The sequence below is a fragment of the Dermacentor albipictus genome, chromosome 6 (assembly GCF_038994185.2).
Source record: "Dermacentor albipictus isolate Rhodes 1998 colony chromosome 6, USDA_Dalb.pri_finalv2, whole genome shotgun sequence".
Classification (NCBI taxonomy): domain Eukaryota; kingdom Metazoa; phylum Arthropoda; class Arachnida; order Ixodida; family Ixodidae; genus Dermacentor; species Dermacentor albipictus.
Genome location: NC_091826.1, coordinates 25,325,178 through 25,352,362, shown reverse-complemented (window position 1 = coordinate 25,352,362; position 27,185 = coordinate 25,325,178). Strand labels below are relative to the sequence as shown.

Sequence of the window (27,185 nt, the reverse complement as noted above, 5' to 3'; positions counted from 1 at the left end):
AGAATTTAGGCACGTATTCCCGGAAAAACCACCTCCCGAAGAGAACTGCCAATGAAAACAAAGGCAAACAAAAATGCTTGTTTCTCGAGCTTCTCATGCTCTCAGGTTAGCTTCCCGGGACTCGTACTTCCAGCTCGGCGCGTTCTTGCGCAAGAATCGCTACATGGGCTGTTTGTTTTGCTGTCTCGCTTAGTTTGGCTTCGGGGCTTAGAATGTTTTAAGCGTGCAAACAGAAACAGCTCCTTTCATGCGATTCCGACGAACTGTACTCACCCTTTCGTGGATCTGCTTTCTTCGTACCTAGCTGCCACGAAAAGCCGTTCAGCCTCGTAGAAGCTACAGGAAATGCCGGCCACTCGGAGATTATATTTTCCAAGCAACTCGTGTACTTACACGCACGGTTTGAAATTTGTTCCCACAACGCAGTCACGACGGCGCATTAAGACACTTACTAATCGTAAATCTTCTACGCTGCCACTTGCTAGTTCTCACCGCGCATCTTGTACTACGCCCACAACCACGTAAGCTTGAAACGACGCCTTGATCGGATTTTATCAGACCCTCCTTGGACTTATCAGCGCCCTCTCGTGCTATAACGTATAACTTTTTTGACGGCAATGTCATGATCATCATTAAATAAATTTCGCATGTTGTCCGCACTGCTGTTACGTTTCGTTGAACACTTTATCATATTTCGTTAATCTTTTTGTAAAGTACCTAAAGTAACTAGATTATGCAACTGGCGTTGATTTTCAAGTCCGACGGCTTGACAGACTATGTGGAAACTTTACAAACTTTTGTAGCAATGCTCATAGAGATAGTCTTATGTTTTCCTTCTCTTCCTTTCTTTCAATGTCTTTTATCTCGTGTTTTGCACTCCAGTTCCCCTTTCCCACAAAGGGCAGCCAACCGGCGGTAACCCCCGGTTAACCTCCGTGTCTTTCCTTCACGATCATCTATTTGTCTCTCCCTCTGTTCCCCCCTTCTCCTCTCTTATTGCTTCAAAACTCAACACTTACTTTCCTTTTCCCAAAAGAGAGGCCTTTCATTTGTCTTCTTCCTTGATTCATCTCTTAAAGGCCACGTGAGAAGTATTTCCAAACGACCCCTTCAGCATAAGGAGTCTTGAGCGTCTCAAGTGGTTTGCACAGGACTAAACAATATCCTGCCTTGAAGTTCCTGTGCTCCACATTTTTTCCGCCACCCTTCTCTTCCGCGCAATCTTTACCTCTCAGAGTTGAATGTAGGCGAACGTACGCCGAAGTATCGATCTGCTCCTCAGCAAAAGTTATTTTTTTTTTCCCTCAAGGCAATCTGACGTCTGCGAAGCTCTGACACGCGAAGTGAGTGCCTCCTCACTGCAACACACAAGTTTAGGACTGCTTTCGGAAGTAGTAATAAAACGGCCGGACAGAATGGCAGTTTCAAGCTCGTTGGAATAAACTTGAAAGTAGAACAAATATAAAAAAATAAAGAGAGATGGAAGCGCCACGTTTGCACCCAGTCATCCAGCGGGACTACTAATACCAAATCCATAGCACACACGTGCGAAGGAATCCAGTCGACTTCTTCGTTCGAGGTTCACGAGAAGTGAGCAGCCCGGGCCAGGAGGGGGCGATGTCAACGTGTCGCAAGCACTGAACAAAGAGTTGCGCGATGTCGAACCGATTGTCGCGAAGAAGCAATCGAGTTCGTGACATCTTCAAGTTCGTATCCTCGCATTCGACCTCCTTGGGTGCGCCTGACGCAACACAGGAGGGTGAGTTTCGAAAAAGCGGAGGTCGCGCAATATCCCAGGGGGCCACACTGGTACACGGCGCCCTCAAACAGGGCGACGTCGTAGAGTCGATTACAGCGAAGGGACTGATTTCTTTTGACAAGTTCCGTTCCTTCTTTCACTGTTGCCTTCCTTTCCCGCTGTTTGGCTGTGTACAGCCGAATATCCGGTCTTTCTTTTTTTTTATCCGCTCGATTATTTGGCCTCCGACCTTTCTTGGTCAAAGATTGCGCACTCTCGGACTCGCGGTATTTGTTTCTTAACCGTAATTTTACCGTTTTGCTTGGGAACCACTTCAGCGCAAGACATTCCAGACCTGTCAAGTCGATATTTGTTTTTGTTTTTTCTATGCGTGTGTGTTTTAATGTTCACTTGCCAGTTCACATAAGCGAAAGATTCCAAGCTTGTCACCAGAGCTGACTGCCCAGCTGTCTCCCGGGGTTTTCAGCGAGCGAGTTTTCAATCACTGGTGAGAGCGAAGGGATTCCTGTAGGCGCTAAGGACACGTGGCGTTTTCAGACACGAACACCCTCTCTCTCTATCTCTATCCCCCTCTCTATCCCACACGAACACTCTCTATCTAATAGGCATCAGAGTGTTTGACGTTTGATCGTTCCCTATCGTGGCTGTTCGGGGCGTCTGGCGTTAGGAAAGGGTCACGTGACTTCGGATGCCGACAGCGACGTGCTCTCAATGCTACGTGGATCGAACATTCCACATAAGGCGAGACGCGATGGCGGTATCCCGAAATGAATTAAAACATGAGATGATAATCAAAGGCAGAAAGGGCATCGGGCAGGCCACGCAATGCTCAAGGCAGATAACCGATAGTTCGTTAGGGTTACATAATGGGCGCCGCGGAAACAGAAGGATAGCCGTGGACGGCGTGGAACCAGGTGGCGAAATTAAATGACGGAATCGGCAGGCATAAAGTGGAACCAGGTGGCGCACGATATGGGTGATTGGAGATATCTTGGAGGGGCTTTCGTCCTGTAGTGGACGTAAAATGAGATAACGATTATGATGATAAAAACAACAGATAAGGAAGGTATAAGTACGCTTCGGGACAGCCAAGAAAAATGTGGGAAAATATAGTTGCCAGCGCGCCGATCAGAGCGATAATGAATGAGTATTACCGTGGTGGAGAAGCTCACTAATTCTGAATATCGTCGAACTCAACAAATCTTTTCTTTCTAGATGCTTTCAGGTTCCTGGCGTCCAAGTGAGTAGGCTGTTCGAAAACGTCACCTATAATACGAAGGTGCAGGTATAGAAAACAAAACAAAAACATTTGAACGCATCGCGAAAATGATAGGACAACGTCCACGTGTTTCAATATGTGTCCCAGAATAATGTAGGAATCACGGACCAAATTCACAAGAATTTTCCTTCATAAACGTGGTCTCTGCCAATATAGTCTCTGCCAATATATGTCTGCGATCGCGATTGGCGGGTACCTTCTCTTTCTGACAGTTGTAGAGTAAAAATTTCTTTTGAATACAGACTGAACATTTCGCGCACCTGGAGGCCCATTTGAAGCGTTTGCTGCTGTCGTGAACGTGTGCAATTTCAGACGATAAGATTTACGGTCACTTAGTCCAAAATCGAAACGGAAAGCGCTCACCTCGTACCCTTCCTCTTTCGGTTTCGATTTTGCGCTAAGTGGCCATAAATCTTACAGTCTGAAATTGTTCAGTATGAACCGACTAGCCCAGGACCACGTATTACTGTTGTCAACTTCGTTATCTTTTTTTCGTAACATCTCATGGCGAGAGTCTACCGCGCGCACGAGGTGTATTTTCCTTTCCGTATCGTTTCAAGATGATATTCAACGTTCCGCAAACGTAGCAGAGGTTAGCGGAGAGTCAAATGTGAAATCCTTCAATAATGTTTCACGCGCTTATATTCCCGTGTCTTTGTATTTCGAGAAGGTTCCAAGCACCTTGGATCGTGCATCTGGCGGTCTCGTTTCCACTAGGCTATGAGCTCCGAATCAAGTATGCACAAGTAATAACAGCGCGGGTATCTCGTAGAATGATCAGAGAGCCCCGAAGAACGGCACATACATCTTCTCAATGTCGGGCGGGGGGGTGCAAGAGAGAGAAAGCGTCAGGAATTGCTCGCAGATTGCCTGCGAAGCAGAGCTTCTCATCTCCCCGACAGAAAATATCAATCACGTTTTCAATTTCGCGCTCCGCTCCCGGATAGAACCCGTTAGGGCGCTGGAAGTGGATGTAGGTGGAAAGGAAAAACCTTCTACGTGTGACTCTTTATTCCACGTCCAAGGAGAAACAAGAAAGACGCCGAGTTTTCAGTAACTGCTTCTCCGTGGCTCGAGAATCACAGCATACACCTCGCTGGTGCCGCACTCTCATCATCCGTGCCGACTATAGTGGCTCCACGCGGCGCGTTCTATTTCTTCAGTGCGAAAGCCTTCGGGCAAATGTTTACTTTAGATGTTGTTTTGCCCCTTTATCTCCACTCACTTTCCCATCAACCCTACGCAATACAACTTTTTGTCCCTACTTTGCCTTAGCGCGCGCGCACGCGCGTTTTCCACAAAGAGTTTGACTAAATCGGTGCAGTATTGGCGAGGCTACCAAGCGTGCCGAGGATACGTCGCCATTGAGCGTAAGAAAGTAGGGCGAAGTTGGACAGCTCGTACACGCTGTACTACAGCTCGAATCACGTGATCGAGAACACTTCGCATGTTCTACCGAGCTCACGTGAGCTTGCGCATCACGGTGGCCGTGTATTCTAAGGCACGCGCGTGGAAACGTTTCAAAGCGTTCTGAGAAGCGAATAGATTTTAAACGTGAAGCGCTTCTCAGTATGCGTGTTCAGGTTATTGTGGCCTCGTTCGTGTGAACTTGTGGCCGCGAGTTCTTACGCGTGTAGAAACCTATGTTGCAAAAGGATTGTAAACTGAGCTTGTTGGTATATACATCTACTAGAATACTAATATGGTTTGACCAGAATTCTAAGAGCTCGGACTTATACCATATTGATCCATTTATTGAATTCAAATTTTCAATGTCATTAGATAGAACTATGGAAACCCTTATTCATCGATTAAGGCTAGGCACTGCCTACACAAAGCATTTCTTACACAGAATTGGCCGTGCGGAAACCCCCGAATGTGATTGTGGATTTGTAGACGAAGATATATATCACCTCCTTCTAGATTGCCCCCATCACGACACACCAAGAAGCCGACTTAAATCAGCGCTAATTAAATTAGACCGCAGACCTTTCAGTTTAAGGAAAATTTTGGGCCCTTGGCCAACAACGGCCTTGCAGAAGAGCGCTTTAAAAGCACTAAAGAGTTTTCTTGAAGACAGCGGCATTGCTGGAAGTTATTAGCACTTTCATTGTTCTCTTCATTTCATTGTCACTGTGTATATCCATCTGTTTGTGAATTATATTATGTTGACTGTTCTGTTGTGACTGTATGTGATAATGCATTTACACGATGTATTTACCACCCGCTGACTAGATAATGTGTTATTAGGCGGCAATATCTTTTGTACTTTTGAGACTTTCATCTACATAAGTGTGGAGACATATACATTGTATATTGTATGTACCATGTGTTCCTTACGTCATAGTGTTCCTGTGGAAACGCTGCGTGATAACTGTATGTGATAATGCATTTACACGATGTATGTACCACCCGCTGACTAGACAATGTGTTATTAGGCGGCAATATCTTTTGTACTTTTGAGACTTTCATCTACATAAGTGTGGAGACATATACATTGTATATTGTATGTACCATGTGTTCCTTACGTCATAGTGTTCCTGTGGAAACGCTGCGTGATAAGTCCTGGTGCTTGGGTGAACAGACTATTTGATATGTAAACTTGAACCCTGTACTATGTGTGACGGAACCACTCAAGAGATGAGGAGTAGCCGGCGCCTTAAATTGTGCGCCAACATCTCCTTATATCATATCAATAATAAAAAAAAAAATATGGTCGTGGCTTTTGTAAAGAGAGATAGCAACAAGAGAGGAAAGGCAGGGAGGTCAACCAGACGGGTGTCCGGTTTGCTACCCATTGGGGGAAGGGTAAGGGAGAGCAAACAGAGGAAAGCTTCTGTAAAAGAATTTTAGGAGGCATACGCTGTCGAAACAACGTCGTGTTGATACCGCATGTGTTGAACTCTTCAAATTTACCAAACAAGCATTTGGACAAGCGGCAGAGAAGCCCTGTGCGAGAACCACGGTTCTACAAGAGATGATACAGGAAGCTATTCACGGTGTTAAACGCGATTGCCAAGTTGATCATACTTATAATTGTATGCCTCGTAGCCTTACGTTTCAACACGTATCACTGCTTTTAATGACGTTGTGCAAAGGCGCTTACTGGAGGCCACGCACACACAGAAAAGAAAATGCTTATCAAGACTCCTGCTGAAGTACTTCGTAATCAGGTGTGCCGGCACCGCCAGTCACGTCTGCTTAACGATCTGCGTTGCAGACGACATAACGGCAGATGCATGCGCAGGGAAAGACACAATTCACCGGCATGGGATTGATTGACATCGCCCGGCGCTTACACACGTCCGCGAGCTCTCGCAGCTTCGTGCCATTTTCCTCTACAGCTAAACTGTTTATCGCGTCTTTCTTACTCACCAAGTCGCACGCTCGCCGAACCGCTTTTACGACACATACCATTGGCCTCGTGGAATCGCGTCTGGTTCTGTTCAGCAGACGACGCGCTCTCAGAGTCTCTCAGTACAACTCCGAACGTCTCCGCTTTGTCTGACGTCTGCTGCGTCGGCACTGGATTTTTCCGAACGTGTCATCGTGTAGCAGCGTGCTTTATTCGTTACTGTTAACGCCACTCGCATCCTCGCCATTTTCGAAAGCAGACGACACGGTGGCGGAGCAACACAGTTAACCGGCGCACTACGTTCAACCTCTTCGAATAGCTGGCTTGCGCGAGCTCCTACCTTGACAGCGCTGCGCCGTTTTAGCGAGCTCGTCGACGCCGTCCTGCTCTTCGGCTCCGGGCCAAGAACGAGCTGCCGAGGCGAAATTGAGTTACCCCTGAATCGCGTTCGTGCCAGCATCCGTCTTGCAAAGCGAAGGCAAGCTCGCGCTTCCAAACGTACGTATACGGATACGCACCCCCTTCGTAACGTACCTACGTACGAACGTGCTTACGTGTACGTACTCACGGGGGGAGGGGGGAGGGGGGGTCCGCGTTCCACTTTTCGCAACCGTGAGGAGATGGCGATCTCTGGGGGTGCATGGCCGTAGGCCTGCGAAAGAAATATGCGCGGCCTATTCATTTTTCACGCTCTGTCGGGCGTCGCGGGGGTGGTGGTGGTGGTCGTAGTTTTTGGCGGCGCCACTTTCTTGTCGTTGTTTTCTGTCGTGCCTCCGAGAGGGGCTTGTGGTTGTTGTCGTTGTTGTTGGCCGCCTCACTTTCTCGTCGGTAGCGTCGGAGGCGGCGGTGTTGTCGTTGCTGGTCGCGCGCTGCTACCTTTCTGTTTCTTTCTAACATTTCCTTCCAGCGAGAAGTTTGCAGCCCGTTCGTCCCTGAAATCCCGGTTCGCTCCATTTTCCCCCAACTTCGGCCAAAGCGGTAGTTCGCGTTCCCGTTCCCTCAAACGTCGAATGAGGCACGCAGTTTACTTTTTCGCAAGGAGTGGCACCGCTGAGGGAAGCGATGGCACATAGGAAACGATAACTTTTTTTGTCTTAATTTCTCGTTGGTTTTATACTCCTAGGGATTTTTCTTATGCTCTGATCAGGCGTACGTATCCTGGATAAATAAAAGGCGATATGTACACGCAAAAAAAAAAGAAATAAGAAACGCGGATGAAAGAAAGAGCTTCGAAGAATTATGCAAATCCAAGCGACTCATACATCAAAGGACGGCGAATCTACGTGAGACGGCGACCCTGTCGAAGCCCATGGACTTGCCGCTGCCGGAAATCTATCACAAGTCACAAACGCCCTCGCTATATCCAGTGCTACTCATTCGCTATACCCGAGACTTTTCGAAAGGTTCGCTATATTGCGGCTTACTACTTCAATACTCTCGGCTATTTGTGAAACATTAATCTGTATGCTGCGCCGGCTTTGTTACACTGGCTGCGCTCTTCACCACGTGCCTGTGTCTCATCTATAGTCATCACGCAGTCAATCGTCACCGCCACAGCCACCGCACAAGAACTGTTGTGAAACTCACCTATACAGTTTCGCTGGAAAAAAAATAAAAAATAAAAGCGAAGAAAGAATTGAAGCGACAAAACCCGGTGTTAAATAATTGAAAGCAAATTCTCCGCGAGTATTTGGTAAGGGGTAAGGGATTGGATAAGCGATAAGAGATTTGGTAAGGTAAGGGATAAGGGAGAGAGAGAAAACAAGGATAGGAAAGGCAAGGAGGTCAACCAGAACAGCATCCGGTTTGCTACCCTACACTTGGGGATGGGGAAAGGGGAATAGAAAGAGGAAGAAATGGAGAGAGTAAGCACTGAGTATGTGTGGGAGGGACACTATACACAAGGACACTACAAACGGTCTTTTAAGCCGGTGCACTTCAAGTACTGTACTAGTGCACGAATCGCTTTTCGAGCCAGGGTTAAGGGATATTTGGTACTACATACACGGCTAACCTTTCAAGCGACCAATTTCTACAACTACGCATGAACAAGCCACGCGAATGCAGTTGGGGTTATGCTATGCAAACGCGACCCACAAATTGGTTATGCAAATGCGCGAGTCCCTGTCTGATACGCGCCCCCGCGTTTGAATCCACTTACCGAAAAGGAAGCTGGGCAAACGTCATCCTATCCACGCGCTAAACATGATGAATGCGTGCTATATAAAGGATCGAATCAGTGAGCCGGCGATGTCCTCTTGCGTAGAGCGTCATTCGATTAAATGAGTCACGCAGGCGCGGCCTGCAGAACTTTGTTAGACGTCTCGTCGAGCCGCAGAGCAATCTTTGTCGTTTACATTGCATTGCGGAAATTACATTAGTGCATCACATTTCACGCCGTGATTACGAGAAAGCGCGTCTCTGTGTAAAGAGACTGCGTAGCAGTCTAAGTAAGCTGTCAAGTGGAACTCCACGGATTCGGTTTATCCTGCAACAATCAGTGTTCGGAAAACATTTCTAGTTTGGATCCTTTCTGGCGAAACAGTGTGCTTAAAATACGGAACCGCTCACAGTCAAATTGCGATAACTAATACTGGCAATATATGTTACATAACTAGTGCTACCTTGCACACTGAAACATCGAACATGACTCACGTGCTATGATTACGTTATGAGAAACTGGGATGTGGAAACAAGAGAAAACAAAGCTAACGAACGTTAAAATCACGCCTTTCTATTCGCAGAAACGACTCAAATTCAGTGCCAGTTATAGTTGACATCAAAACATTAACAACAATATTGAGCGAATGATAAAAAATTAAATACGTTTCATTCCTTAAACACTTTTCCTGGACTCAAGAACCGTTTCTCCTATTATTGGATGATGCTCCCGCAATACCATCTCACGCCACTTGAATCATGCCACTAGAGCTCATGGCAAACTAGAGATCACACACACACACACACACACACACACACGCACACACACACACACACACACACACACACACACACACACACACACACACACACACACACGCACACGCACACGCACACACACACACACACACACACACACACACACACACACACACACACACACACACACACACACGCACGCACACACAAAGAATATGTGACCTGTCGCTTGGCGTTCTGAATCGTGAATCTTTTTTTCGCTTCCCCACACTACTTCGATAGCTCGCATATATCAATAACCACGGGTCATTGCAGATGATAGTATAACCGCAAGGTATCGAATAGAGTTTTATTTCTTCTGCATCTAGATCAATCTAATAGCATTTAATTTGTCTTGGCGCAATATGGCCTGAGGCGCATTACACTGGACCGCGAACAAACACACGCACACACGCACGTACACACGCACGCGTACACACACACACACACACACACACACACACACACACACACAACCGTGCGCGCGCACACACACACACACAAACACAGCATTTCGTTTAGTAGTGTGAAAACTTCATTTGTGTCGTAAAACTACAAATACACATGCGCGCGAATGCATACGCACACACGCACGCACGCGCGCACACACACACATACACATACACACACTCAGCATCTCATTTAGTAGTGTGAAAACTTCTTGACCCACTTCACATGCGTCCTTAGATCGAACGCAAGCCAAGGCCCGAGACAAGTTCTGCCAGGCCACGCTCAGCGGCGCCGGAACCTGACTGGGCAGGGAGACGATCAACGGAGAGAGGGCAGGGAAGCACAGAGCGCCGACTAAGTGGTTCATGCAGTCGTAATGCGTGGCCCGCTGACTTATGCATGGCCGAGAAAGCCATTACCCCGGCTGCCGCAATGTTTTGAAGGGGCTGCCGCCCCTGCATCGCAGGGACGTTTGGCGTCTTCGGGCTCTTTCACTTCCAAGCGAACGGCGACGTCGGCGCAGCATCTCTCAACTCATTGGTGACCTGTCTGCCTTCTAACGACGCGCTACTTTTCCTGCTTGTTTCTTTTTTTAATTTTTCTGCGCATCTCGCAGCAGGTGTCTGCACTGCGTTTGCCACTGCAAATGTCAAAACCGAATCAAATTACGTGGTTTAAACTCCCAAGGAAAGCGTACGAGGCTTTGGGGCATGCCAGGTTGAGGAGCTCCGGAATAATTTCTTAGCCATCTGAGTTTCTTAGATGTTAGAGTTAGAGGCGCAAGCACACGGCGAATAAGAAAGTGTGGTTGGGACAGCGCGCTAACTTCAAACACTAGTTCTCCCTTAGAAGCACGTATGCATAACTTTTTGCTGCGACACGTGAAATGCATGCTTTCATCAGTTTCTAAGAAATGTCGCCTCTTTTAAGCTCAAAGTGCACTGAAGGAATTCTCCGACAGGCTTACTCCAATACTTAAAATAATATCAAGTTCTACACTCTCGTGCATCAGTCTGTCACTGTCCTTACTTACACCGGGCCATGCATAAAACATTTCAGACTGTGTACAACCATTTGACAAAAAAAATGACGCGTGAGCCTCGTCCTATCACGGCCCAGTTTAGGTTTGTAAGAATGTTGTCTTAGACACTCATTGATGCAGCGACCTGGCGTCTTGTGTATTTCTCCCAACGCGATAAGGTTATCTCATATGCAACCAAATATCTGCACTTTTTGTTGCCTGATATTAAAAATTCTTCGGCCCCTCCGTGCTTTGGAGTGATAAAGAGCAGGTGGAATTTCGCAGCAGTTGCCGCAATCACGTATGACACTTGTTGTAGCACTCGCCGTGGTTGCTCAGTGTCTATAGTGTTGGGCTGCGGAGCACAAGGTCGCGGGATCGAATCCCGGCTACGGCAGGCTCACTTCAATGGGGGCGAAATGCGAAAACACCTGTGTACTTAAAGTGCACGTTAAAGAATCTAGGTGGTCGAAATTTCCTGATTACTCCACTAAGGCATGCCTCATAATCAGAAAGTGGTCTTGGCACGTAAAACTCCATAGTACAATTAATAAATTGTTGTCGCTGAAATGTGTAAATCGCTCTTTCCTCGAACAAAACGCTGAAGGAAGTTAGCCCTCTATGTCGAACATATTTTCTTCTTCCACATGTGAACCGTATGCTGGTCACTCAGTAATCGCAGGCTAAAAAAAGAAGAAAAAACGAGAGCCAACAGAACGTCGGTTGTTTACCTTTATCTAAAGCCAAATGTACGAGCGGTAATGAATTCCACCCACATTGGAATGCGAATGCCGCGGCTGGGATTCGAACCTACTACCTCTTCCTTGGTGGCAGAACACGCAGCCACAACGGTGGGTCAGTTGAAACGACAGCTACGAGTGGAATTGCTAAAAAAAGTTTTCATGAACTGTGCAGTGACATTTAGCGTGCATCTTTGCGTCCTTGCCCGTTTAAACTTTGATGCGCACTCCTGGTAACATTTCGAGAGAATGAACAAAACCGCATACTGAGTCACCTAACCAAAGAACATCTCTTAACTATCGAGAAAAAGGGGGCAATGACACTGGCGAGTGCGTTAGGGAAAGAATGATACGATAGTCTTTTCAGCAGGCTAAAAAAAAATTTAACGCCCAAGAAAGATTGCAATACCGTACTGATGAGCTCGGGGGAAATGCGGTGGAAAGCTTAATCGTGCAAAACCTTAAACACTTCCCTGTCTGATTCACCACATTAACTGTGGTATTTTTTTATTATTAGAAAACAAAATGCGGCTCGAGTCCGTGGTCAAAATACCCAGGCTCATTCAATTTCAGAGCTTTTCTTTCACCCACTTATTTCCTCTTCCAAGTTTCCATATGCTCACACAATCTGAATTCGGACGACAGGAATATTGGCGCCCGTCTTAAATAGGTGAGCAAAGCTCACGTATACTGGCTAACCTCTTTGTCTTTCCTTGTCTCCTTGTCTCCTCCTCGCACATGCAACTATTCTCCTGTAAAGGGTGCATTGTTGCAGTAATACATTTGTGGCGGCAAAGCCCTAACACTGGATTGCCCTGCGCTTAATAAAGAGTTAAACATTTCCTACACAATACTTAATTACGAATTAAATAACGAGAATTTACGTGCCAAAACCACGATTTTATTATGAGGCGCACCGTAGTGAGGGACCCCGGATTAATTTTCGCCACCTGGTTTTCTTCAAGGTGCACCCAATGCATGGTGCACGGGCGTTCTTGCATTTCGCCCCCTTTCGAAATGCTGCCACCGCGGCCGGGATTGTTTCACTCGGTACATTTCACCCGCCTTCTTGAAAGTGCACCTGTGCTTTCAGATATTTTCTATTAACAAACGCGGTCACCACAAGCGGCCATGTACTGTGAGGGGGTGTGGCCTCATTGAATAAAATAAAATAATTTAGGTCATTGACAGATCGTATTGTTTGATTTGATTGATTGATTGATTGATTGATTGATTGATTGATTGATTGATTGATTGATTGATTGATTGATTGATTGATTGATTGATTGATTGATTGATTGATTGATTGATTGACTGACTGACTGACTGACTGACTGACTGACTGACTGAATGAATGAATGAATGAATGAATGAATGAATGAATGAATGAATGAATGAATGACTTAGCGCACGAAAGAACACAGTGGCTATTGCAGAGACTATAGTGGAGAGATGCGGTTTTACTGTCGCGTGTTTTTTAAGCTAGAGCTAAATTTAATTACAGATGAGAAAAGTGATTGAACACTGACTGACGCCGACATAGCTGCGTGACGTTGCGTAATGATAAACGAGAAACCAGTTTTAACGCGAATGCGAAACTAAATAGCTGCGTCTACAGGGTTATACAATTTTTTATTTTTCAATAAAGGTACTGAAAATTCTTTCTTTTACAGTGAAGTTGCTTATGGTCAAGGTTCCTTGCATTTTTGTTCTGCATGTGCAAAAATCGTGGGCCGATACCGAAGGCAGTGCAATACCGGGCTGACCCGCGGTCGAGGTGAAGCTGGCTTCAAGCACTCCGCCAGCGTGCCAAAAATAGCTTTACTATCTTGGGTCCAGATAGAGCCCATATAGGATATTAAGCTATTAGGGAGAGATACTGCACTTTCACCCTGCGTCGGCCATGTCTACGTTCCCGCCACGCTCTCTTTATTCGGCGTTCCAAGTGCTTGTGTCTACTTTCCTCCCGCTATTCTGTGGTGGCGGACCCGTCGAAACGTCATACGTGTCTGGTTTCCTCTGGCTCCACGGGGCAGCAGTCCCATCGTCGAAGCGAATGTATATAAAGGTCACGGTAAGTCAGTTCGTACCTTTGTCCAAAATTCTGTGTCATTTCTTCTGGTTTACCTCCCTGCCTTTCCTATCCTTGCTTTTCTCTCTCTCTCTCTCTCTCTCTCTCTCTCTGTCATTTCAATGTCGCGTGCTAAACAGCTTCCCTGGCCATCAACTTCACAGAGGGGAATGACTCGTGATTTTGAAACAGTTCTCTACATGCAGGGCGTGAGCCTACGTGTCTAAGTGCCAGCGAACTGTGTAAATATGTTTCCCAACTGATTCAAACGGAGGGATAAGAAGTTCGTTCGCAGATGTCGACCGAGCTTATTGCCAACCATGAAAGAATAACTTTTTTTATTGTCCTCCGTTGCTGGCTGACGCTGCTGTCATTCCAGTCCATTCACCCCACATAGTTAAAGCCTGGTACTGCGTCAGGCCATTTGCTTTTCTACCCCTAAAATTTGGCGTCAGCGTTCCCTACGAATTATACGTGCGGCTTAGCTTGACATGAACGTAGTTATTTGTAAGGTTTAATCAATGCTTCATTATTAAGCTCTCACGCATTTTGTAAGTTGAGTCTAAGTGGAGCCTTGACAGAGACAGCGACAAATTTCAGCTAAAATAACGAAAAAGCGTTTTTTTGAAATTAAAATACACTTTTTCTCCACGTTGCTTTCTTCCCTTTAAAAAAAACGATTAAGTCACTTAGGATTGGACAGAAAGTTATTACGGGGGTGGCGACATTTTTTCAGGTAGACAACTAACGGGGGATTTTCTCCGAAAACAAAAACGCCTTGGCGTGCCAGGGAGAGCTATTGTCGCTAAACCCAACCAGTGTCCTTTCTTATAGAACTGATAGGAAGGTGGCCGGGCAAAGGGGTAGAAGATGCAAAAAAGAACACGTTACTTTAACTCGCCAAGGCTCAAATCTTTAGAGCGTTAAAGACCTCGAAAATGGATAATATTATCGCTAAACTCCGTCAGCCCCCTTTTTTATAGAACTGATATGAAGGGGGCGGGGGAGGGGGTAGAAGGTGCAGAAAAGAACACGTTACCTTCACTCGCCCAGGATCAAATCTTTAGAGCATCAAAGAGCTCGAAAATGGATAATGAGCCGGTCTTCGATCTGGGGAAGTTAAAGAAACACGGCATAGTGTGTCATTGGTATTAGAGAAAGTGGGCTTCCGAGAAAACCGATGGGTACGACAATACTATCTTTCCTAAGCATAAGAATTCTCAGAAATTGACATATCAATCGGAAGACGTAGCGTCAAGTCTACATGTTACCATCGGTGATTTATTTCCTATTCTAAAGAAAACATTGCACTACAGGTGAATGTGCCTTAGGATAGAAAGTACCAGCTCAGTATTCGCTGCAGTGAAAAGCGCAAGTAGCACGAACGCGCTCTCTGACAAAATCCTTCATTTTTGTAGAGCCCAGTGAGCGTGACTTCTTCGATCGCAATTGGGAACATTCGTTATTTTTAGAGTGTTCAGTGCATGCTGAAACTCTTAGCCATACAATGCAAAACATTACAGCACAGACGCTTGGACGGCGCAAGCTGCGGCGAAGCTATCCTCGACACTGCACGACGGCTGTCAGTCTCTGGAAACGGCATCTTGCACAATGCTGAGATAACCACGTTCGAACGCCACCCGGAGATGTGCAGTCAGTATGAAGGATGGTCTTGCGTCAATGCTCGTGGAGGCCACCAAAACTCGCCAGAGGCGAGAACCAAATGAACCAGACGAAAGCGCGACCCCCGCGCATATGGTAAATGGCAAGAGTGTTGCAACGTCAGCCACACACTCGCAGACGACCCGCAGCAGACGATACTTTCGTTTTCTCGCGCAAGCAGACGGCGAAGAGACAGTTCAGGCTTGGCAAAAAAATAAGTCAATAAGAGGCGAAGGCAAGCGAATAAAGATGACGTTGGCTAAGACGGACAAGCGACAAGAAGCGAAATGGCACTGCCAGCGAAAACAATGAAGCAAAAAGTGCGAGAAGTGCGAGACTCAAACGACAGGAACGTAAGTCAATGCCCGAATACGTGCCTGTCGTCAAGAACGTAAAAGTGAAGCCAGGTTTCTTTTATGCCACCAATTCATGGCGAGAGGAGCATCAAGTGGTGTTCCAGACGGCGGCCAAACTATTGCGGACGTCGGCGCGTTATACGGAACTAGTGGAAGCAGAAGCTGTCCTAACCACTCGGGCCCCACACGAGGATGCTGCAGTGAAGACGACCTTTCCCGTTCGTTCACCGCTGTCAAGGTCCTCATTCCGTCTTGCCGCGACAGTCCCGACCTGAAACGCTGTCTAGGAGTCTGCTATTTCTCGGCACACAAACGAAAGTGTTGTTCTTTTTTCCCCTCCTTGATGCAACGAGGCTTGCGGGGAAAAACTATGAAATTTTCAAATTTTAGTTTGTTGCCTCCTTCGGCTGATTCCAACGTTGGCCAATCCCACTTTCCTTAAATCTGAGTTTAGACTCGCCGCGGTGTTTTCTTGTCGATGACCTTGCATTGCCGAGCGAGAGGGCGCGGATTCAAACCCCGCCACCGCGGGTGGCATTCAGATGAGGACCGAATGCGAGAACGTTCCCGTACCGTGAATTAGGCGTACGTTAGAGAACCCTAGGTTGTCAAAGTCAATCCGCAGGTTTCCACAGCGGCGTGTCTCATAACCCTCTGCGGACCTTTGGGAACGTCAAATCCCGTAATTAAATTTTTTTAGAACGTTGTTTAAACGGTGTTTGGGGTACGTTTGCGAAGCGAAGTGCTGCTTCAAACAAAATGTGTGCTCACGCCGGATGTTTGCAGTCCCAAAATGTGTGTCTTGTGCAGTTCGCGGAAGAGGCGGAAATTGCTCAACTACTCGAACGCTGCTCTTTAAACGACCAGTACGTGTTGCTTGGCTAGTTGGTTCACCTTATAACGCAATATCAAGACGCAAGCGAGGGTGGAAAAAAAATGTTCAGGGCAGGAAATTGTCGGACAGGTATTGCCGAGGGCGTCCTCAAACGACGTCCTCCACAATACACTCACTGCCAGTGTGAGGGCCTCGACAACGCAAGCCTACACGTTCATACGGCTACACGGCTACACGGCTCATACGTTCGAGTCCAGAGTGTAAGTGCTACAATTCACACGCAGTTTATGAACACAAAAAAAACAAGAAGAAGCAAAGAGCGAAGAAAACTTACGAAGTTCGTTGACTTAGGGTTGTGCAGATTACACATCTCCTCGCGCAAAAAAAACAACGAAAAAATAACATTTACTTAGATAATTATGCGCTGGGAGAGAGAATATGATAATTGAAAGGTAGGGAGGTTAACCAGGACTGAGCCCGGTTGGCTACCCTACACTGGGGAAAGGGAAAGGGGGACGGAAAGATTAGAAGAAGAGAAAGTCCACTGGGGATATCAGTCGGTCACTCAGTCCAGATCACAGACGCTGACTCAATTCGGTATCTTTCAAATATCGCAGAAATTGTCATATCGCCTGCGAGCTATAAGTACGAAGTAGGCTTACGAGACATTAAAGCTTCCTTTTTTTTTTTTTTGACCCACTCTGGGTGTTCTCAGTGCCGTGAAAGGCAGGCCTTTAAGCAATCAATTGAGCGAAGGAACCTTTAACCCGAAGCGTCCATATATACGCATGGTAACGGGGAAATATGTTTTTCCCGCCAAGCGCAGCAGCGATATTGACTAGATTCGTTACGTTTAACAGAAAAAGCTTGCATCTCCTAAATGTTGAAGTGGACTTTTATTTGATGAAATACATTTCTTTAAATAAAGATTATCGAAAACTCGAAATTTCCGTAACCTGGATTATCAAGTTTCAAACTGTGAGTCAGCAATAAAGAAACGATGCCGCGGTTTTGTAAACTGCACCTAACAATAGATCCAACGCGAACAGAATTTATGAAACATACACCGCTTTCAAGTATAACATTCATTTGTGAGTAAGACTTTTGCAATATACTCGTAAGCATCGTGACAGTTTCATGTAAGCTCTAAATTCGTATGCTATATTGTACCGCTTTGTATGCTCTAACAGATACGGTTTGCAGAGCTGCAAGAAACTGTGATATTTCTTTTACGTGCAGAGTTACTGTGTTTTTTTAACTTTGGGCTTATATATTTAAACGAACAATTTTCGGCAGCATTGTAACAAAATTCAGGCTCTACATTAAAGCTATGCTACCTACAGTTGCTAGAATTAAATTTTCTATAATTTAAATCAGTACAGCGGTTTTCTAATGAGAGCATTTCCGCGTTTCGTATGTATCAGAATAGGAAAGTTGGTATTGGCCCTGAAAATTGAAGATTGCTGTTTTTTTTTTCTTGTGCTTTCGTGAGAAAACAAAGTTTGCTGATTTCATTGAAAATTAGTTTCATTACTAGGTGAGTTTTCATGCACTGCTTTCGGAGTAACTTTCACCAACTCCGGCGTAAGAAACAAAAGTTTGCGCCCATAAATTACCGTCATCCCGCACTTCTTGTGGTCCTGGCTCACGTGAAGGCGTGAATCACGAAGTTATCCCGTCTTTTCGAGAAAACTAAAATGGGACGCAGTGATAATCGCGGTGACCGCGACATGGTAAACTTATACGCTGGCATCTCGGTAGTTCCGAGCGAAAGTTAGAACCGCAGGTGGCTCGCGCAAACGTACACCAGACCACAGCCCGAGCAATCCGTCAGTGTCCCAACTTCGGGCGCCACGAGAAATTATGGAGGATCCGTGTCCGCGCCCACGAAATCTCCGGACGGGGCCAGAGAATGCGGTATAAGAGAGAGACTAAGAGACACTCGAGAGAGGAAGGCGGAGAGGGAGAGTGAAGCACGTGACTCGGTAAAGAACAAGAGACCAGTAGGAAAGACAGACACTTATGATTTATGCGCTCTTGTGTTCCCCAAGGCTGCATCTGAGCTACGAAGCGGGGCCTCCAAACCATGGCCTCAAAAAAACAACTCGAAATTTCTGCATTCTCAATTGTTTTGTTCTCTTCTTCATTATGTCTCACACTTCTCAAATAGATTTTCTCATATTTCGTCTCCGTCGGAAGGCTGCCGCTACGGCCAGAATTTGACCAGGTAACCCCATATAATTGAGCGTAATACCTCACCCTGCTTCAATCGTTAGCCACGCTTGTCCTTCGCCTTGCCCCTCCTCCCCCCCCTCCCCCCAGTGGCGTAACCAATCAACGTCCACGCTGCAATTTGTCTTATGCCCGTGTGACGATGCCATTATTTTTCTTTCTCTCCCGAATAAGCTAGGCAGGTAACGAAAAGCCGAGGGAGAGAGAGCGAAAGAGAGATGGATGGATGGATGGATGGATGGATACAACTTTCTTGTACGTCCGGCAAGGTTTAACGCGACCCGGGCTCAGGTCTCCCATGGAGGAACGTCAAGGCCCTGCCTCAACGCCGCCTCACGGGCTTGCTGGACTGCCCACGTCTGGATTCCGAGGTCTGAGCTGCGCAGAGCGGCGGCCCACCTCGACGACAGGGTCTCCGGAGTAACTGCCATCCCTCCTATAACTACATTGCACTCCCACAGCATGTGTTTGAGTGTTGCTGGTCCTTCCTGGCACAATTTGCACGTGTCGTCCTGATGCTTATCTGGGAAGATGCGTTTGAGACGGAATGGATTAGGGAACGTGTTTGTCTGGAGTTGTCGCCAGGCGACGGCCTGCCTCCTGTTCAATTTGGGACTCGGCGGGGGGTATATCCTTCTGGCGTTCAAATATGCACTGGTGATGTCGTTGTATCTTGTGAGCCTGTCCCGTTCTGCTCGAGAAGCGTTCGCTATCGTACGAGAGGCGTTGCCCTGTTCGGCGCGGCGGGTCATGTCTCGCGCCGTCCGGTGCGCCGTCTCGTTTAGGTTCGGGAGCGCGTCGCCTTCCGTGGTGACGTGCGCGGGGAACCATATGATCCTCGAGCTCGCGGTTTTGGATCTGCCCGCTTTGGCCAGAATGGACATGGCTTCCTTGGAAATTCGACCTTTGGCATAATTCTTTACTGCCGTTTGTGAGTCACTTAGTACGACTTCACATTCCTGTTCTGTGAGGGCTAGCGCAATCGCTACTTCCTCCGCTATTTCTGAGTGTTTGGTGTATACACTACATGTGGTTCTGATTTTTGATTCTGCGTCTATGACTACGGCGGCGTATGTTTGGCCGTTCGCATATTCGGCTGCGTCAACAAAGCGCGCGTTTCTGTCCCTGCCGAATGAACGGAGCAGAGCCTCGGCTCTTGCCTTTCGTCTACCTCGGTTGTAATCGGGGTGCACGTTTCTTGGGATGGTTGCCACCGTAATGGTCTCTCTGATTTTGTTGGGGATTTGCATTTTCTGGCCGTGCTGGTTGTGGTACGTTATGCCGAGCGTGTTCATAATGTGTCTTCCCGTCGTGGTGATCGACAGGCGTTCGAGCTGCGAGATGCGTTGTGCTTCGGCTATTTCTTCTAAGAGAGAGAGACAGAAAATTCAATGGAAACGGAAGATGTCAGCCTTGCTATGTAGAACTTGCTGCTTGAGATCAGCTCGTGAAATTAACGAGAATTCTCGAAGAAAATTCCTCAACCTCTAGCATCTGAAGTTCTGAACCACCACGATGAGTGTGGATGTAGCGTTTTAACCAGCCCACCTTTTAATTAGCATTAAATGAGTCTCAAAATAACAACAATGTAGAAATATAAATGACGGTGACGATACCGATGGAAGAATCTCTTTGGAAACGAGGTGGTGGCGCCGACCACGAAGTTCGTTTTTTCTGTAGTCATTCTCATCTAGTTACTTTCAGCAGCAGGGCTGGTGGCGCCATCCTATGTCACAGAGTTCAACCACAGCGTGGAACCCTTTTTATAGTAACGATGTGCAATGTCCTACTCGTGTGGTGGCGCAAAGGCTTCGTTAGTAATCTAATAATGAATATAATGCGTTCATATTATTTTCCCGTCGAGAAAAGCAGGCATAGCGTGCAATCATCTCTATAGCGCGCTGTAGCTGTGAAGCGCTCGCCGAGATGTCAGCGCTTTATCTGTTGCAGCCGTCCACATTTCCGGTGGTGAACCGGTATTTCTTAAAGAGCAGTACGTATTCAGATTTGTCATGCTCGATTTCTTGTGGCGGTGTGTTGGGCATGCCTTGTTTATCATCCACAGTGCTTCTTTCTTCTTCGTTTTGGTAAATATATAAACTATTCCGTAATACCATCGTTGGTGCGCGTTACTTCTGTCTGCTGTATTGTCCTGTTCTTTGGTTCCAGAAGGCCTCCATCGCAGGTGAGAAATAATGTGCGTTTGATTGCGGATGTCTGGCGTGCAGCGCATACAGTGCGACGGTGATGATGGCGTGCACACTTATAAAGTTAAAATGCTATTAAAGCATGGACTTCACATTAAGAACGAGGAATTCGCTGTCTTCTAGTTTTACGATAGAAGATAAGCTCATCGCAAATTTTGGCTACGGGAACACTCTAACGCTGGCAATGTGCGAAGGAAATGCCGAGGGCTTTGTTTACTTCCGAGAGGGATTTTACATACCCAGGCTAACATCGCAGCGCATTTTTTTTTTTTTTACTACAACAGCGGTCATCGAGGAGTGCTGTGTCCAGGTAAGGGTATCGTGTGGCAGAAAGCAGGCAATTCGAATCCCGTCGCTATGCATATGAGGGCAACATCCGATTTCAGGTGTACAGTTAGTGTTGCGACGGTGTCACAGTGACTTGCCCATCAAACGAGCGCAAAGCTCTGGAATTCTTGTTCTTAAATACCGAGTTAATTGGCTTGCTGCCTAAAATATGGCTTACGCACATCGTCTCATCAAGACTGTGACTTGATTTTATTTTGCATCTACCATCTGCACGCGTCGCATTGGACACTACCCTACTACTGATAACATCACAGGACCTGCATTTCTTTTTTTTTTATTTTCCTTCTTTCTTCTGCCCACCGTGTTCTAGGGCATTTCTTCTCCTTCGTCCCATTCCCTGCAGAGTAGCATGTAGGCGTAGATACACTGGCTAAGCACTCTGCATTTTCAATAAAGAGCTTTCTCTCTCTCGTTCTCTCTCACCACAGGACTCGCCCATTTATGTCAGTTAGCATTTCATTTCACTTTTTCGTAACATTAGCGCAAGGATGAGTGAAGGAAAGATAGAATGAGAAACGTCAAATAACAGTGAACAGCAGAAAGGGGGCCGCTCAATTTCCAACTGTTTATCACGTGACACCCGCGCATTGCTTTGTACCGAGTGGGCAAAACACGAGTATAAACGCCAATAACAAGTGTCCCGTTATAAACAACTATAAGCTTGGCACCCTCCCCATCTCCCTCCTCTTTCTCTCTCTCTCCTGTCTGCTGTTTCTTCTTATTCCCTTTTAGTTTTAGCATTCTTCATTCACTCTATCTTAGTTGACCTATTGACAGGAAAATGTCCTTTTGGCCCTTTCTCTTGACTGAACTTTCGTAGTAAAGTTCTTCTTTGAAAAAAAAGAACCAAAAAGGTTCTGCCGAAAGTCGATGCACTTCTGTGCAAGGCGAATGAAGCCTGATCACGCCGACAGAAGGGGGAAGGTGGGGGTAGGGAGGACACGGAAAGTGACACCCACCACGTACTGACGGCGACGTCCCTACGACTGCTTGGCTCTTGTGCCCGCGATCACGCGAATACAATCAAAATATTACGCGCTACACGGGCGACGCGGGGACAGGCACACGCCGCGTTCCCGTGAGGAAAACGCAGCCGCGCCCTTTTGCCTCCTCTCACTCCTCCTCCACCTCCTCCTCCTTTCGTGTCTCCTCAAACAGCTATCGATCAGGGTTTGGCGTGACTCGGACGCATCGGCCCGGCCGACTGGGCTCGCGCATATCCCACCCTTCTGGCGGCGTCGCACGTCAACGTCGCGCGAGGCGCCTGCGAGCGTTGTACTTGGTTTCTCGCAATGCAACCGGGCCGTGTGGGGAAGCGATCAAATTGGGTCTTGGAAGGCCCTCTTTTTTTGTTTCTCGCCCGCTACTGACCCTTCTTCGACAAAAACGTCGTTTTCCTTTCTCTCTATTCCTCCTCTGTTGTTAGGGTTGAATATACGTTGGATGTGGAGGCCGCGTTCGCGGACACCTGGCTTCACACACACAAAAAAAAAAAAATTGTTGTCTCCGCTGGCTAGATGCAGCGACAGATACCGAGATATGTGTATCTATCTGGCATCTACCTCCATTTGGGGCCCAGGACGTGGCCCGAGCTCGAGGCATTATGGAATGAGGACGCCTCTCCAGAGCTTCATTTTTGTAATAAACCTCCTTTATTCTCTCTCCACCTCTATTTCATCGCTGGTATTTTTACGCCGATGCATTTCGTAGCCAGTGGCTCTGCACCCAAGAATACAACGCTCTTTACCTACCTTCGAGCTTTGAAAAGCCGAAAAAAATAATAATTATCGAGTCTTACATGCCATAACCACGATCTGATTATGAGGTCCACCGTAGTGGGTGACTCCGGAAATTTGGACCAGTTGCGGTTCTTCAAAGTGCACCTAAATAGACAGTGTAAGTAGACAGGTGTTTTCGCATTTCGCCCCCATCGGAATGCGGTCATCGTGGCCGGGATTCGATCGCACGGCCTTGCGCTTAGCAGCGAAGTCGAAACATGTCGACTAAACTTGAAAAAAAAAATGATTGCTCGGAAGCAAGAATGGCTTGTGTGAGTGCCTGGCTCTTACGAGGCACCCTAGAGTACGAAATCGCTTGTAAATATCGGCGCAAAACGTTGTGAATGAATGTTGCGATCCTTTCCTTTCTTATTTTTTTTTTCTGCTATGAGCATGGGGTGCGGAAAAAGGAGCCAATCCGCTATCCTTGAACAAGAAAAAGAAGAACCGTAATCCTGGAGGCTTCGGTTCGCTTAATGCTCATTTTTTAAAGATCAGTGCGCTTTCGGAATTGCTGACTCACCTCCTCACCCAGCGCCATGAAACGCGGGCGCAATGAGGCGAGGTTTTAAACCGTGCGCCCTAATTCCTACGCCGCAGTTTTTAAATGAGATTTTCCCCGTCGCCGTATCAGAAAGCCTTGTTGACTGCGGTTGACAAAGGCCCCGCACAAACATCGCAGCATTCTAAACCAGCTTGCTTGCATGACGTCAGCAGCGGCGCCGCAAAGTGCGCGGTTTGCGGACTTGAGCCAGCGGCGGAGAGCGTGAGGCAATAGTTATTTGCGAAGCCCTCGAGGCTTGAAGGAGACCGCAAGAACGCCGAAAGAGACGCGAGATAAGTAGACGTGACCCCCCCCCCCCCTTCTGTGTAACCACCGTGAAGCGCTTACGTCACAAATCCTCGTGAAGCACGTCGTTGCGCCATGAGAGTCGCGTCTTTTTCAGGGCACTGCAAGCCTTCCATCTTTAAAATCTCGCGGCGTATTTAGGGCTCAGTGAAGCGCCTGTTTACGCACATTGACCTGCCTCCTCATTTAAACAACGTCAACAACAAAATAACGTATTGTGCGCTTACCACTGCTTCGTTCCCGTTCCAATTTAGTCACGAGCTTGCATTTTTCCGTCCGCATCGTTCAATACAAAGCTCGGCACTGTTTTGTTTCTTTTTCTTTTGTCTTCTCCGCCTCCTGTATTCTTTTCCTCTTCATGTCGCCTTAAAATGTTCACTCGAAGCGGTAAGCCCTGCATAGCAAGGATGACATCTTCGATTTTCATTAATAAACTCTACACGTCTCTTTCGGCATTTTGTTGCTTATAGGTTTATGCGAAAAAAAAACAATAAAAGCACCCTCGTACGAGTGTGAGGTGAACTGTAGCATGGAAGTCGACTGGTTACGCCGCCTGGCGCCAGTTCGAAGGATACAGCGCGGCTAACAACCGCATCAGGGCGTTTTCCCGTAGTCGCGGTTGGTGTGAAAGATTTGTTTCGTCTCCTCGCCTCGAGTGAAATCCGAAAACGGTTCAGAGTCATTTAAACGCGAATGCGAAGGGGCCGAACCCGCGTAAACGCCATCTGGGACCGGTGATTCGATTTTTACCTGGTTTGCTGCGATTGAGCGAGTCCATAAAGTTACCCCAATGATACTAAGGCGTGCAGACATCACCCATACACCCATACCCACCACCCATACCCATCACCCATCACCCATACAACCCATACATTAACGAATCGACTCATCGCTCGTCACTGAGCAGCCGCATAATCGATCGAGGATGGTGCAGACCTTATGATGTGCTGACACAGCACCGCAGCTTAGGCGGTCGCGTATGGCTGCGTTATAGCAAGCGTCTTAGGGACTTTCTCGTCTTTGCCTGAACACGTTCCTCGCGATGCAAAACGTATATAAGCAAGCCGAATTAGCATCTAACGCCTGCATATGACACCTCCTGCAGCCGCAGCAGATAAAAACCGCTAACGTAAGAGCATCCCTATTAGTTTTAATGTGGAAACATTATGTGCCCCCATACGCGAGTCTCTTCAAGTCTCTTCATATACAAGTCTCTTCATACACACTTAAGGATAACACCACCGCGTGATCAGCACGTTAGAAAACACAATGAAGAAGACAAAAGAGTAGTGTAGCTTATAGGCATTTAATCAGATTAGTCTTTACTAAATATAGCTAATGGCACTTACAGCACCCCTCTGCTTATCAGGGAATGACAAAGCACTTTGCTCAGTGTGAGGGGGCGTATGTTAAGGGTGTTCAAACGAACAGGCTCATGAACAAGCTGTTCGTCATATTGACTGCATACTATAATGATGTACTCTGTTGAAGCTTCAGAGTTATCCCACTAACTGCAGTGTGGTGACGTTCGTATTTCGACAAGACACAAGAAGCGAGGTGTGTAGGCTAAATCTAAGCAAAAAAAAACGATGGAGAAGCGTGTTGAACGTGTGGTCAACCTTTTGGTTCGGTGAAAAACCTTAGGAATCGGTCAACTCTACATAGCAGTGAAGACTTTGCACGTTCGTCAAACCACATGTCTCAGCAAACTTTCTGCCACTGAGTCAGGCACGTACCCAAGGGGGGGCCCGGGGGGGCCCGGGCCCCCCCCCCCCCCCGAAATCAAGTGGCATACCCCCCCCCCCCCCCCTCCCCACCCACGCCACCACTCCTCACACATTCCTAAAGCACCGCCAGATCAATGTTGAGACTTCGCAGCTGTTCATCGGTCAGCATTATGCTGCCTTTTTCACTCCTTTTATATGGCGGTAGTTATCGGCATCTCTTGTAAGGTGAAGGACAGTTTTCTCGTAGATTCCACACCCGCGCGGTTAACTCGAGATGCGTTCAGTTGTTACCATCTATTCAACCGTCACGCGCATAGCTGTTGCTTTTGTTAGTTCAACCTTCTTTGTTTACACTTATCCAGGGACCAGGACAGAGATGCGGCTGTTACTCAGCTGGTCTGTACTCTCATGGAACGAGTTGCGGCCGGAGAAAACGCCAATTGCGTTTAACTTATCCCTTTGCTTCATTGTTTCCTTGAGTTACGGCTCGCCGCGACGCTGGCAGATGCCCGGAACCATATACACGTGATATGGGTTAGATAAGGTGGGAAAGAAAATAATGTGAAAGAGCGTACATCATGAAACCCTGCAATAACCCTTAAACCCATAAGCAAGATGACTGTCGCCCGTTGCCTCGTCTGTTTTTCCCTAACTGTAAAGCACTTTTCGTGCAAAATTGGAAACTGGAAACGAAAATTGCAAGGAGTTGAGAAAGTAAGCGATCTACTAAGGGAGAGAGCCAAGGCAACTACCAAACTGCAAGTAAAAGTGAATAATAAAAAAGTTAGAATAAAAAATAATAAAAAAGAATAATAAAAAGTGAGAATATTTATGGATCAACATCTTTTTATTTAAAAAGGAAGTAGAGAAAACGCCGCCGGAAGTGGAGAACAATTACTTGTTTTGAATGGCGCTTCTACAGTGATCGGTAGAACCGCCTCACGTAGCCACTTCTCTTCTGTGCTTATGTGGGTGTTTTTCTAACCTTTCGCAGTGAGCGCAGTGCGTCTAGAATCGCAGAGTCCTGCGCTCTAGGCGGTTGTATGGGACTGGCGGCCGCACAGCGTTACGCAATTCGCGTAACTGTCAAAACTGATCAACAAGGCGAAAATAACTGATATTCGAAACAATAACTTGAGAAAGACTGAAGAAGCCGTAAAAAATGAACGCAGCCTGAAATCAGTAAAAAAGAAACCTGGCATTGGACAAGCCGTGATGTATGCACTAAAAGATAAGAAGGATAATATCATCAGCAATCTCGAAGATATAGTAAAAACAGCGGAAAAATTCTAAGCTGACCTGTATACAGTACCCAGAGGAGTCACGATAGTTCACTTATAAACAGTAATGAACAGGATACATAAACTATCCTATAACTAGCGATGAGGTCAGAAGGGCCCTGTAAGACATGAAACGATGAAGAGCGGGAGGATAAGGGGGAATAATAGTCGATTTAATCAAAGATGGAGGAGACATAATGCTTGGAAAACTGGCGGCTCTTTATACGAAGTGTCTATCGACTGCAAGGGTCCCAGAAAAATGGAAGAATGCAGACAT

The 27,185-nt window shown here is 46.8% G+C and overlaps 1 protein-coding gene and 1 pseudogene across 9 annotated transcripts in view; both read right to left on the bottom strand.

Annotated features, from left to right (window-relative positions):
• The window catches only part of LOC135896516 (mucin-19-like), a 379,214-nt gene that overhangs the window by 137,114 nt on the left and 214,915 nt on the right, over window positions 1-27,185 (bottom strand). For 4 of the 9 annotated variants that reach the window (XR_010562722.1, XR_011515081.1, XR_010562720.1 and 1 more), the window contains exon 1: window positions 274-515. The exons of 3 other annotated variants lie outside the window; for them this stretch is intronic. The gene's annotated coding sequence lies outside the window, so the exon portion shown is untranslated. Of the gene's footprint in view, window positions 1-273; window positions 516-24,128; window positions 24,249-27,185 lie in introns of those variants that run through there. 2 more of the 9 variants (XR_010562721.1, XR_010562724.1) reach the window with 1 other exon arrangement.
• On the bottom strand, window positions 13,286-13,467 carry LOC135896520 (U2 spliceosomal RNA; annotated as a pseudogene).